This window comes from Anticarsia gemmatalis, chromosome 5 (assembly GCF_050436995.1).
Source record: "Anticarsia gemmatalis isolate Benzon Research Colony breed Stoneville strain chromosome 5, ilAntGemm2 primary, whole genome shotgun sequence".
In the NCBI taxonomy this organism is placed as follows: Eukaryota; Metazoa; Arthropoda; class Insecta; order Lepidoptera; family Erebidae; genus Anticarsia; species Anticarsia gemmatalis.
Window position 1 is genome coordinate 12,936,144 of NC_134749.1, and position 12,855 is coordinate 12,948,998.

Consider the following 12,855-nt stretch of genomic DNA (forward strand, 5'->3'; position numbering starts at 1 on the left):
GTGCGAAAGTTATCATAAAACAGGACACAACTAAAAAACTTCAATGACATTAATAGAAATAAACATTTAACCGTCTTAATTTAAAAAAGTAACTCAAAAATGTTTTTTTTAAAGACAACTCCCGCACTATGAATTGCTCTTGTGTCGCGGGGATTTTTACAAACATAACGACCAATTATTTGTGGATCGCACAAATAATTTCTCCGTGTGGGAATCGAACCCACGAACTCCCGACGCAATGGTTACGGCGTGGCGACTTAAACCACTGCGCCACGGAGGCAGTCAAAATAATAACACACTCTTTCCCAAAACCGCTACCGCTTACAACAAACACGAAGAACAAGTTCACCAAAATCGAACTAACTAAATGAATTGTTCAAACATCCTTCCAAACTTCCGATCATTAGCCGAATAAGACGAGCATACAAATGTTGAGGTTACAGGGCGAATGTTCTTGTAACGATAATAAGGTAGGCTCTACGTGCCACAGATTTTGAGTTCCGATTACTTCGTCCTATTTCTATTGCGACATTTTTGTCTTGGGACTTTCTCTGTTCTGTAGATAAGTTGGCTGATTAGGAACTAGTTGGGCTGAGTTTGAATTTACTTTTATTTGGTGATTCTAACCACAAGTTACCATTATTAAATTTAACGTTTTTCAAACGATTTCATCAGTATCATCATCAGTCTGTACGTTCGTTTAAAAGACATAAATATGTACATTATGTAAATATGTCAGGCAGAGGTCTATGAAAAACAACGCGATTTCGTCATTAATATTGTAATAGGTGGCGAGCCTATTGTCATTTTTCGAGCATGTTACCAAACTTCAGCATACTTTTGAGAAATATTTTCATTTAAATTAGATAAAACCGATAGCTCTTTAGTCGATCGAACCCAAAAGTCTAAAATGTTGTTTTGAAGACCATTTTAAGGTTACAGTCTAATAACTCCGATGCGAATCCGAGCCTTTAACAAAACACAATACTACTTTAATACCAACATCATCCACAGCCATTAAAATAAACCACTCATTATCACCAAAATACTTTAAGCTCCTTGTTTCCACAGCCCATCGTATAAACTTATCGATACCATCATCAAATAATTCACATCAGCCGCTCCCGTGACAATTGAAAGTTTATCAACTTTATAACCGGTAACCACATAGCCAGCTTACAACTTTGAGATAAGGACATCCGTAATCCTATCGGTTTCGTAAATAAAGTCTCATTTTGCATGGTTAATGAATGATTGTGTTATTTTACTATCGTTTGTAAATCGACTACTGAATGAAAACGTTATGTATTTCGGTTGATGGTTATGGTCGGTAGTTTTTTTCGAAATCTCTATAACATTGACCCCCGGTTTCTGAGTACATTTAGCGGTAGTTTATCTATTCAATATCGTTTAAACTCATACAAAAAAAAAACGAAATTGAAAAAATAAACTACCGCTAGGGGGATAGCCGAATATTGCGTAGATAGATTGTAAGACTAATTCACTTTTCAAAATTTAAACCTACATACTAAATACTTGACATGATGACGAATTTCTAAAACATGTTTATAAAACTTGTATGTCTTATCTATCTCACTCTTGATAAAAACATATTATTCAATAACGTTGTAGGTGGTATTAATTGTTATCATAGAATGACATAGAGGTTAACTTTTTGATAATATAACAAAACAAAATCAATATCGACATTTTCTTCATCCGATACCAGCGTTTTTGTTTCGAGTTGACAATAATGTTAGTAATTATTGGACAACAATCAGTACTGCAGTAGCTCGATTCTCTACTACTATCGACTACCGACAACCGAACTGTCATCGAGAAATTTTGTATGAAAATCTGATCAGTGCCTCTGACGGGTATCGTAGGAAACATTTTAACAGTACATTCTAAATGTCAAATGTCGATAGCTAGCCGATTTTCGGCAGTCGATGGTAGAGAATCGAGGTACAGGAATTATTCTTATTTAAAACTGCTTTATACTGACTTAACAGCTGGCTCAAAAAAAAGATTTTTAGTTCAAGTTCTTCGGCCGAAGTAATAAAATTTAAAGGTGTTCAATAAATACCAAACTACATGATATGTTATAATTTAGCAATAAAATAACACATAAATCACTGTACTAACATATAACCATTAAAGTTAATACGAATTTCAATTAATAACCACCTTGGCCAAGTTTAGAAGGGCTTGCAATTATCTGTGATACATTCTTGAAACAAAATGATTGTAACTATATAGAGGTCGATTTTGATAGTGTTGAACAGTTTTGACTGCTTCTGTGGCGCAGTGGTTTAGGTTACCACGCCGCTACCATTGCGCCGGGTTCGATTCCCATGTGGGAAAATTACTTGTGCGATTCCCAAATAATTTGGGTCTGGTTGTACTTTGTGTCCGTTGTTTGTATGTTTGTAAAAGTCCCCGCAACACAAGAGCAATACTTAGTGCGTGACTTGAAAAATAATAAAAAATGATTTTGTTTTAAACACATTAGGTTTGTCTTCATGGCTGTTTTTCGCATATGCAACGATGAACTATGAATGGACAAAAGTCTATTTCGAACAGGAATCCGAATGCAGTTAAACTGTTAATACAGTTTATGTAACTGTACCTTGTTAAGTAACGAAGGTCCAAAGACTGTTGGTGAACCACTGATGATGAGGTATATTTAACATAAAGACTAACTTTATGGTAATATGTTGTATCTAGTTCCGAACGTTACAATAACTAATTTCTCTATACCTAGCTAATTTATTTTATCGTCATCAGTCACATATTTCATTAGAACACTTCAGAACACAAAATCTTAATACAAAATTCAATTCCAACTCGTTCAAATATTTAACACTAAAGATTGTCTAAGTTTACGTTCAAAAGCTTATTTTAGAAACAATATTATTTAGCGTTAGTAAGTGAAATATTATATTTGTACGTTAAAAGCTTATTAAAACGTGCTTCGTTCACAAAGCTCGGAAAGTTTTACGGGTTTCTTCTAGGGATTTCATTAAAAGCTCACATTTCTGAGGCCGTATTTTTTATTTATGTCACTAGGTTGTACTCGCGGCTCCTCTCACGGAATATAATTACAAAGTTACTTTTATATATTTCTCTTACATAAATCCATACAAGTGTAAATTTTTATCACAATCGATTGTGGAGAGATGACATTCGGAAAGTGTCTCAGACAAACAGAGTTAGGTTACAACCTAGTATTATAATGTACGTATTACATTATATACCTATAAATAATTCTAACATTATTATAATAATAAGATAATGTAGATTTAAATGGAGATATGGGTTCCGCAATAATACTACTAATGCTTGCTACTAACGATGTGAAGAAATTTATGGAACAGGCTAGGCACATTCATTTTATAAAGTATCGAGTCCAGAAAATGGTAATTTAAAGCTAGTTGAACATTAATATTCCGCTATCCCTATGAGTGTGAAGTGTAAGAATATGTACAATGTACATACTAGCGGCCGCCCGCGACTTCGTCTGTGTGAACTTTAGTTTTTCTGTTTTTACAATTTTTTTATTGCTGATCTTTCACAGTCCTTTCTACCCCCTTTTGGAAAGGTTTCCAAAAATCCTTTCTTAGTGCTTCCCTACACTTCCTTAGGAATCTTAAACGTTAACCATATTTCAACTATCTACACTCAGTACTTTCGGCTCAGCTTTGACCATCAGTCACTTAGTAACGGAAGAGTTTTACATAAAATCTCATACCATTTAAAATTAATGCTAAAATAATCAATGATATCCGTTTTAATCAACTCGGTACTGAATAATTCGCACCTTATAATCATGTGTAATCAAGTTATAATAAATGATGAGTACGAACGGTCATAACGATCAATGGTTATTAATATTTAATCGATATGGAACCTTGTATAATATCAACCACTGTTATTATGGCATAAGTAATAAATACCATTGGAGAAGATACTTATTTATAATGTATAAATAAGACGTAGGTGCACTTTAACTAACACTCATCTCAATTATTCTTGTAAAAAGAAACGTGTACTTTTCATTTCTAACCAGATTTTAAAATAATCTAACCGTAACTGAGATTTACCCAATATTTTCAGGGTACTAAAAGAGGGTGCTAAAAAGCCTTTATGAATATGAAACCCAAGTCATATACCTAATTCAAATAGGTAGGTACTAGGAAAGGTACTAATTATACAAGTTAAGTTTACTACTACAGATTACCTGCCAGTCTCAAAGGTAGAGCTTAAAATAGCAGACAAGAAACTCTAAAGTAATTTTTCTCATTGCTCAAGTGATAAAACCTTTAAAATAAGAAGAGACTAATGTTCCAACAATCACTTGACAATTACTCTTATCACAAGTAAAATCACAACAAATCGTTAGAGCTTTTCCTTTTATATCTACAGTATCTTCTACACGTGACAAAGCAACTTAATGGGAATCGACATTAGCCTATTTATGCCGTTCCATGTTATCTGATGATGACTCTCCTACCGTCACAATTGCTGCCGCTTTTACCGTTGTACTCGTAAAAAAGCTACATAATAGTTTGGTGCCGTCGTTGAGTAAGATTCTGATAAATCCGTGACCGACTTCTCATATCTCCTTAGACATAGTTCAAGTCATAAATCTTACTTTATCACAACTATCTGTCATATAATTGGACGGAAAGTATATAGGAATAGTTAAGTGAGAGATAAGAATTGTTTTTATCGATGTGAACGAAGAAAGTATACGATGTTACTAAGTTGTGTCGCAAGTACGCAATGCCGATAAAGCTCCGAGCTTCTCTCAGTAATATGATAGCGATACACAATTAAAATAAAATAGTTACCCGTATAAAACAGACGAAATAGAAGGCATCAGCGACGAATAACAAAATAAAAACAAATCCACAAGAGGTTCACTTTAACTTAAAATTCTTTCACATCCGTCAAAGTTGCAAGCCAACAATAAATCTCATCACAGTTGCCAAAACGAAATCAGTTTCACTTCACGTATGCAAATGACACTTAGGAAAACAGTTTTCACAAACGAGTAATCGTACTAAGCGCGGCCGGAACGCTCGCGAGCCGGCGTCCGTCCCTCACGACAGCCCGACTTTAACTGTCGCTGCAACAAGGGACCCGCGGGGGGAAAGGGACGCAGAAGTGCGGGGGGAACCTCTCCAACTGAGGAGATAACTTTTGATCTTTTTGGTGCCATAGAAGATTTTAATGATGCACTCACATCTGGAGATTTGACAGAAAAAGTGCGCGTCGATGTTAGGCGTTAATGCATGTCAAGGGCTTAGTGGAAACGACGTGTCAGAAAAAGCATAGCCGCGGTTGCGGGTGACATTTTTATAAATAGCAACTATAGACAAACGGTCGATCGGACCCGCGATGAAACTTTTAAGCCGTAACTTTGCAAGATTTTTAGATTAGATTCGTCGAGTGAGGGAAGGAACGCGATGTTCGGTGGGGATATTACGCTTTATATCCAGAGTATTATTTTCACATCATCCGATGTCTTGGGGCAGACAATATTGCGTAAGGTTTTTGTCCCTGCCCCGCACATGTCAGGGTACAAAGGGGCGAGGAACGGAGCAGGTACAAAAGATCCCAACCCCGCTTCAAGTTACAACGGCCATAGATTAATGACGGGAACATTGTGGAGTTAAGAACCCAAAAATTTACAACTGCATTGTGCCCGTCGGATAACAAAAGGGCACAAAAGATAGGATCGGCTTCTGTTATTACCTTATCGTTTATCTGAGCGCTGATTTCTCTCACTTTTCAAGTAATACGAGTAACATTACCGATGCGGATCTCTTTTTTCTCAACCACTACAGATGTTTGGAGGGCGTTCCGTTATTGCATACAAATAAATCTTTGTGAATTTGGAGTATTCTTATAGATTTTAACAGTTCAATGGGATTGGACACAATGGGAGCTTAAGTTACATTTGTCAGTAAATCTGTTGCGAGCTAATCATTCTTCAATTTATAACTTCCCACAATTATCATGTCTGTGAGTGGTACTTAGGTACTTCCTTCCTAAAAGTTACGTTGAATTTTTATTTTTATCTTTATCGACTATACTACGTATGATGGTGTCATTTAATTTCACTTCGGAATGCTAATGAAAAGATCAACTTTCAAAGAATTCTACTGTCTTTGAGAGTCATTTGACTTTATTAATGGAATTTTCAGTTCGAGCTTATGTTTAAGTAGGTAAAATGTCCCGGTATGTTCCTTAATTTGGTTTGCTGATTAATTTTCTCTCTAGGAATAGTAAGAATAGTAAGTACTAAGGCAATCAACAGTTAGTAGTTATAGTTCAACATTGTCACTACATTTAATGTGTCCTAAACATGAGTATGATCAAAGATAGTACGATTTCTCCCTTGTGTTATGATAATATACTTCGCGCGTAAGCATGCCCGTAAACTTTGATGGCCAATAATGTTATGATTTCTAAAACTTAATTAGCAACTAGCTTCTACCTGTTACCTCTTCTGTGTGGAAAGATTCCTTGGATATATAAAAGCATTCTATATTATTATGTTAATATACAAAGGTTATAAAGTATCAGTGCTTTAAATAGTTTTTGCGTGAAAGAGTTACAGACATACACGTATCTTTAAAACCTTTCGGATTTACAATATTAGTAGGATAGCAACAACTTGTAATTTCATATTTTCAGATTGACAACTCAATATGAAAATAAGACACATAAATCATTTGAAACGGTAGTGTGGCGTTGAAATAAAGGCCCCGTCACACGGGCAAGTCACGGCCGGTAATGAGTAATGGCTGAGCGTTCATTACTCAACGACGCCCCGCAGTTTACGCGTCATCTGTCGTCGTGTATCGTGTGTTAGGGCACTTACTTCAGATCTGTGAAGTGTGTGTGAAATGGAAACGCATGTCTTTCGACTGAAGATTGATTTTTGGGTTTCAGATAAATGTAGTGGATAAGTGGGTTTAAGTTTTGAAAGTGGTTTCTTTGTGATAAGTTTTTGTTAGGATAGAGAGTGTCAGGAAACATTGAAGAAGATTATCTACATCATTATTTATAAAGATTTTTATCGCTGTTTTAACGCTACAAATGAGCAGCTGTTATTATAAAATTATGTAATTAGGTCCTCAATATTATAATAAACTCAATAAAAACATGCTCATTACCCAAATACGATCATATCATACGTATTTTACATATTTTAAACCCTACCTCATTAAATAAAAGCATAAAGTTAACAAGCAAAGTGACAACACTGACAACGCAAGTAAAGGGTTGACAATATATTCCCCTTAAAAATATGTCCATCAATTTTTACAACGTCGTAGCTTCTGGGCACCATAATATTACAACCGCTGCGCCCAACTGCACACCATATGCGTTGATCGCAATCTTATGATGTTCTCAAAGTTATTGCCAGTACTGGGCCCTAATTTTCCGATGTTTTATGTATTGGGTAATTTTGTTTTAAATATTTATACCAAGGCCGTGTGGTTAGACCACCGCAATGCTTCCTGTGGGTGTTGTAAGAAGCTGAGGGACTCGCATTAGACACCTAACGCGTGTGGTAATTTGCTATCGTAAATTTTGAAAGCTTGGGCCCCAACGTATCTCCTTGCGGAATCCTTTCGGCGGCGTGATTTTCTGCCACTATCTGGCTATCTGCCACTAATATTGACAACTGGCTGGCTTTAGACAAATTTTGTTTGAAAACTTGACCTGATATCTAGTGGGTGCTATAGGAATTAGAATCGTGAGTATTGACATAATATTAGGTCGGGGAAAAAGTCTTTTCGCATTGTAGTATGTAACTTGTAATAAAATATTTTCTCTACACAAAAAAGCTCGATATTTGAGTACCTCACGAGCTCACTGAAAGAAACCTAATGAACCGTGTACTTACTTGTGATTCTTGAAGCCAAAGAGATTTTATTACAAGTTCATACATACTATAATGCGAAAAGACTTTTTCCCTGACCTAATATTTTAAGTTTGAAATTCTCGATAAGTACTCCATTACCGTTAGTACTGACTAGAAAATCGTGCTTTCGTATTATGAACAACTCAGTATTCCTTGGTCATTCATTCGGTAACTGCCTATTTTGAATTTTATAATTAAAACGGAGACCTCAGTTCACTTCGTTTGCTAATTAATCTTAACAAATCGTTTCGGGGTGCAACCGCAGTTCTGATTGCCTAAAGTGGAGGAATTTTGTAAGGAAATGAAGCTAGAGAAGCTTTTGATTACGTGATTTTATTTATTTTCCAAAGGTACTGGTTTTAATTAAGACTTGGGGCCAATTTATAAAGATTTTTGCCGTTTTAATACCACTTTTAATTTTAATGCTTGGTATCTACTTTGGCTCCATAGTGGTAATAATATTATGGAATCAAATTCTCAGCTGCTGCAACAAGTACGACACTTATTACTTACTTATACCTTAAAATGAGATGAATTATATTAATCATTATTTTTTTCTCACACTTTATTGTCTGTAATTTTAGCTTTCTCCACAAAAATAGCTGTACAAGATTGTTAAATTTATTTTCGTCTTTTTACATTTATTTCTTTCTCAAAATTCGTTGTATAATTAAAACGGTCGCCGTTCTGCTAATTAATCTTCACAAATCTGCGTTGAACCACAATTCTGATTGCTTCCCTTCCCGCAACTTGTACCATCTATTTATTATTCTAGGAACGTGCGCTACCGTCCATCCGTTGCGATGCACTTCTTAGATGCGACCCGCGCTTACGACTTTTAGTCGTATTGTTGCGATTGTGCGCATGAATTATTTATTTAATTGCATGAGAATTGATTATGATTGTTTAGATTTTTATGGCTGTTCTTGCGATTGTTTATGTGTGTTCGATGCGCGGCTTTCTTGAAACGATATCTTGATACTAAATACTTTAGTGTTTATTTTAGTAAGAGTAGCTTCAGATCAGGTTTCAATTTCGTGATGGTTATCTTGAGTACCATAATAATTGATTTTTGTATTAACAAGATTGAGATTTTTTAGATATCTGCAAGCAATAAAAGGATTAGTATCTATAACTTTCTATTTTCGACTAATCGCAACTGTCACATCTTTGCGTTCGGTCTTATTTTCTAGACAGTCACGTTCGAAGCTGACATAAAAGTTCGTTCACAGCCAATTGACGCTTGTTTTTGAAAGATAGTCAGATTCTTTACGACTTTCGTATGCTGAATCAGATGAATGCAGGAGATAAAGGTGGGTGAAATGAAAGAGTTTTATTATAATTTTTTGTTGACTTAAGGTTAATCAGTTTATAAAGAATAATCCTCATAAGCGGACGAACATTTGAGTACAAAGGTGCAGTATTTCTTTTTATAGTCGTTTCTAACTAATTATACTTTTGATTTTTTATGTACTCAGTTAAATAAATCTTTTGGCACATTTTTGTGATATTTCTGCTGCAATTTTTTGCTTGAAAAAGATTTTTTACTTAATTAAGAAATGTGACAGACAACCCAATTACTCAGAATCAAAAGAAATTTATCTCGAAAAACGAAAATGTATTCATTTATATTTTAACCAATACATTCAGGTATGAGATTCAGACATTTTATCAGAAATTATTTCCGAGAATATCCCAAAATATTCCCAAACCGCAACAGAATACCAACTCGAATTAATTGATAAAGTAAACCAATTAGGTTCAATATGTGCCCTGGGTCATCCATTACTAGGTTGTACGACACCCAAGGGAATAGATGATAAACGGCTAAAACTTTTATTAATATACCAAAATTCGAGTAGCCCCTGAGAGACCATTGAGCTTTAAGAAAATCTAAACTTTTAAATTAGATAAGTTAAGTCCCTGTACAGTTATACGTATTTAGTGGTATTTACTTTCATTCTGTTAAGTAGAACAGAGGAGAACAAAGTTTAGTTTGGAACAGTTGATCTACATACGGAATTGCGGACAGTATTCTCATTGAGTGTCTACTGTCTTATATTTTTTTTCTTTCATACATTGTATTATGAATTCTATTTGTTGTTCAAGTTCCTAATGTATCGTTTTATCTTTAACATATAGTAAAGTAACTATTAAATCAAGACCAAATTTTAAAGTCTTATCACCACGCCAAAGCAAATAAAGCTATCATGCTCAATCACACCTAATTTCCATTACCAAGAATCAGATAGTGAGCGCAAAAATTAAAAATCGTGATCTCAAAGACAAAAAAGACGAAGAAGCCCTTGATTATAGCGATAAGGCAAAGGAAGGAACAATGGTCCGCGGTGTGGAAGCATCTAGGCGTGGTCAGGATGCAAATTGCGAGCCACGGCCTGAGGGGCTAGACAAATGGCGTCGTGAGCCGACCGCACCGGTAGCACACGAGTCCTGCCTACGGCGCGTGTTTATTTCTACCTCGATGATGTACGGAAAGGTTGGTAAAGTTGATTTTTGTGGGAAAATAGATTTTGATTGGAGATCTATTGAAGGTTTTGTGGAGCAATATTTTGGAAATAGTTTGGAGAAATTTTGAAAGCGAATTTTGCAACATTCTGAACTTGATTAAATTGATAAATTGCTACGTTAGGTTTAAAAAAAAACTGTGAAAATACGAGTATTGCAATTTCATACTCTTATATCAATTAGTTGTAAGTCCATATAATAGGTTAAGGTTGACATCGTACATAAAGTTACTGAAAATATAGTCGCTTTTTTTTAACCATATTTTTCAATAGAATTAAAAATGCAACAAAAATAGTTTTTACGACGCCCGCTAGAAGCGCTGAACTGATTGTCATACATTTTTTTCGATAGCTAGCTGTTTCTCGGTATTCGATAGTAGTAGAGAATCGTGGTACTAAAACAGGTTAAAACAATAATCAATAAGATTTGAAACCCAATTTTCAACGTAAATTGTAAAGAAGTCCCATTAATCTACAACAAAATTAAGCCAGACCATGTGTATTAGATGTAAATTCCACGCGACAAATTACTTCATGTAGTTCCTACGTTTTATAATTCAAAGGAACCTGGCGTATCGAGCTTGGAAGATTTTATTAGGTACTGTAAAAGATCTAGTAGATATTTTAGGTGCTATCTTTAGATATTTCTTATTCCGAAAACTGGGATATGTGGATGGGCTACGAATTTTATCGAGCTAAGGAAAATTACTACTTGAAAAATTGAAGTAAGTAGAAAACTAAGGGACTGTCTGAAAGGGGAATTATCTGATTGTTTTGTTTGGAAGCTAGATAGGGCAGCGTTTAAAGGGACAGTAAAACAATTAAATCAGTCATGTAAAAGATAGTTTTCTAGTTTATTTGCCTGTTGTGTTATTCTTGTATTTAGTGCCGAAGTGAATATAATACTTACCATCACCATTATTCCTAATAATCTACATAAAATAAAATTCTGAGATTCAGAAATCGTGGAATTTAAAATATTGTATCTGATTCCTTTTAGTTAATTTTGTTACATTTCTTCAACATTATGTTTAACATCAATCCTTCATAATTACAAATATTTATGAGTCCATCTAGATAATATATCAGTTTTACTGCTCAAAGGCCCAAAATTGAAGGCAAACAAAGGTTAACATGTAAACACTCGTATACATTTAATATTTAGACGTAAATTGGTGGAGGGTCGCGACTGTAGATAACGTTGCGATAAACGGTTAAGTAACAACACCGAAATAGAAACTAAATAGTGTAATAGATGAAATTGTTTGTACAAATAGTTGATATTGGTAATATTAGTAATAATGTTATTTCTTTTAGAATAGATGAAGCTTTTTAAGTGTTTGCGGAAGAGTATGTTTTTGATGAGTATATTAATGACATCGATATTGTATGGATTGCAATCAAGGTAGCAAATTGGTTTTCTGAACATGATTGTAATAATAGTCAAAATAGCTATTGTCACTTCAATTTCGCAATCGGCAAATATTTGTATGTAAAGTTGTATTGAATGCTTTAGTAGTTTAAATTCGTATTTATACGAGTGATACACACATTTTAAATTAAGGAAAAAATAATGCTTTAATTTTTAGAACTGTATGATAGGTACTCATCGACTAGTGAAATAGAGCACCTCTTTCAAAAAAATATTTCCCAATTTGCAGTGTACCATACCTATATTTGTAGAGCTTGCATTGAAAATATTTCATCTGTATTTTATTTGGTTCCACAAACACGAATAAAGTATCCGTTCAAATAACAGTGAACATACATTTGATAGCGCGCAGTAAAGCGGCTACAATTCAACGCTCACATATCAAAATGCTGAAAATCATGGAGTCCAATGTAATATCATTTCCAACGTTATTATTACTGTACCGACAGCAAATTCTAAAATATACGCGAGCCGAGGTATCCAGTGTAATGGCATTGCAACTTAGAAATTATATCTCAGGCGACTGTTGACTCGCGCCGCCGGCTCGACCATCGCTCATTGCTCACTATTCAAACACAGAGGAAATTAATCCAAAGTTAACATCTACTAACCGTTCGCTTTTCAATTCACTTCTTAGCGGATCGTGTTTCGGAATCGAGTATCAACGACGTCTAATATTCTACGTGACTTCTTCGAACGATAATAGATCGACTTGTAAAGATTCCATTAAGGTTCGTTCGAGTCTTTTTTCTTCATCGAGTGTCGTGTACCTTGTCCTATTGTTAGAAAGAAATCGTTCGTAACGGTTATGCTTTTCCGTATTTTCTGAGTTCTTATTGCGTGTTGGATTCGTTTTTGCGAGTTTCTGTTGGAAATTCAAAACATTGTTTTTTTTTTGTTTGCGGCAATCTCGGAGCTTATCACCGGTTTTGTTATGGAACATAGCAGCGGAGATT

General features: G+C 34.7%; 1 protein-coding gene across 5 annotated transcripts in view; it reads right to left on the minus strand.

The window, feature by feature from the left end:
• The window catches only part of LOC142973212 (netrin receptor UNC5C-like), a 146,398-nt gene that overhangs the window by 77,183 nt on the left and 56,360 nt on the right, over window positions 1-12,855 (minus strand). For 4 of the 5 annotated variants that reach the window (XM_076114845.1, XM_076114844.1, XM_076114843.1 and 1 more), the window contains exon 1: window positions 4,854-5,114. The exons of the other annotated variant lie outside the window; for it this stretch is intronic. The gene's annotated coding sequence lies outside the window, so the exon portion shown is untranslated. Of the gene's footprint in view, window positions 1-4,853; window positions 5,115-12,855 lie in introns of those variants that run through there. 5 annotated transcript variants of the gene reach the window in all.